The 1,829-nt window shown below is 43.5% G+C and overlaps 1 long non-coding RNA gene across 1 annotated transcript; it reads right to left on the minus strand.

The window, feature by feature from the left end:
• Window positions 1-177: 177 nt before the first annotated feature.
• Window positions 178-1,739, minus strand: LOC113464225 (uncharacterized). The gene is made up of 3 exons (XR_003389070.1): window positions 1,072-1,739; window positions 439-621; window positions 178-267 (listed from the first exon to the last, which is right to left on the minus strand). It is a non-coding gene; the product is annotated as an uncharacterized LOC113464225 (long non-coding RNA).
• Between the last annotated feature and the right edge of the window lie 90 nt (window positions 1,740-1,829).

Raw genomic sequence — 1,829 nt, forward strand, 5'->3', positions numbered from 1 at the left:
ATGTCATGTGGATACCAGTAGAACCATTACCTGTACCTCAGCCATTCCTGTAGGGAGAATAACCAATATTGTAGTGGAGGGATTTATCGATACTCCAGAAATCACAGACTCTGTTCGTAGATTTACTCTCAATATATTTCACTTCTTCTTCTAATGACTGTTCTTCAGTATATCAACTTCGAATAACACTTCTGGCCAAGATATTTTAATTAGAATTTCCATAATTAGACGAAACTTCGTACCAGCCATGTGTGCTTCAATCAGAATCTAAAACAGAAAGGTATTTGATTAATTTCCTGCGTTTTAGTGCTTTTGCATGTACCATTGCCAATCGTTTCAGTTGTGGGAATTCGACTTTTAATAATAAAATCGGGTAAACAGGCAGCTCTGCGTACAGAAGGCAGAGGGTGGTGAACTCCATGAATGACGAACACTTACATTTAATCGTCCCTGTAACCGCCAGGAAGTCCAGCCTACCAGCTCCTGTCCCCAAAATAGTAGCACTGCACACCTCTGATTTGAATAACTCGATCTCTCATCCATTGTCTAACAACTTCGAGTAACACCCGAAACTGAGCAGAGGCACGCGCCTACTGTGTGACTCAACTTGAGCTGAGGCAACTGCAAGAAATACAGGTGAAACGTGAAATTGAAAGAACTTATAATAGACCAAGAGCTACTTTTGTGCAACGTCTAAACGATACCTACCGGACGTTACATGTTACTACCATTGTTACACTTTGTTTCCCAACTATGTGTAAATTCCCTGGTTGTTTGGAACTACCTTACACGTTTCTACTTACCTTTATTAAGATTAGGTAGCTTTATTAAGCTATTTAAGATTAGGAAGGGGAATTCGAAGGAATGAAGGATCGGAATCAAAGGAATCAGACACAAGGTTTTCCCGATAAGAAAAGAAACTTGCTTAGGCGTAAAAACCCCCTCGAAGTAGGAGGAAAAGCTGAAGCAAGCTATGTTGTCTCTATTGGATCTAAGGATCGGCTAATTGACCGTTACAGCAATTTACAATAAATAGACAGGTTCTAAGCTAGGCCTAGAGAGCTCTCTTACCTCAAATTAATTACGCTACTGCCCATTGGTCCCTCAACTTCAGGAGTACCTCAATCCCCTTCTGGAAGTAGGCCCGTATTACAACAAGGCCGGATGCTGCACGGTTGGCCAGGGCCGTCGCCGAGATCGCCGCACCGTGAGCTGGAAACAGTACCCTTGTACTTTCCCGTCTATTCGCGGACCACTCGCACGACTCACTGTTTCGGGTACTCACCAGGAGTCAACCCTTACCTGTTTGCTCCTGGATCACCAGTCTGATTCACAACATAAGAACTGCAAGGGGTCACCCTTAGACCGCAACTATTGCTATTTTGTATCGATCTCCACACCGTGGAGCCAAAGAAAGAAGTGTCTTTGATCGGCTCGAGGTGCCGATTTTTATACTAAAAATCGCTGCCAGAGCCGCACCAATGCAATAACTTTGAAATCAGTCGATGCTAGAGCCGCACCAATGCGGTCGCTTTACAATAAACAAATGCTGCTAGGGCCGCGCCAATCGGAGGACAAGGATTTGCAAACAACCCTACAGCGCAAAAATCCATGGCCACTTGTGCGCGCCACTTCTCAAAAATAACGAGCGTTCATGATCGAACTCGCACTCGGATACGGCTCAGCATGCTTCGATCCCCCCCTTTTTTTATGTATATTTCCCAAATGCTCATTGCCGCGGAAAATCCGCGAACACATTAGTTATAGAGTTCACAATTAGTTTAAAAAATAAGTTTTGTTCTGCTATTTCTTTCACATATACTTGCATA

The sequence above is a fragment of the Ceratina calcarata genome, unplaced genomic scaffold (genome assembly GCF_001652005.2).
Source record: "Ceratina calcarata isolate Rehan_Ccalc_2016 unplaced genomic scaffold, ASM165200v1 scaffold303.2, whole genome shotgun sequence".
Lineage (NCBI taxonomy): Eukaryota > Metazoa > Arthropoda > Insecta > Hymenoptera > Apidae > Ceratina > Ceratina calcarata.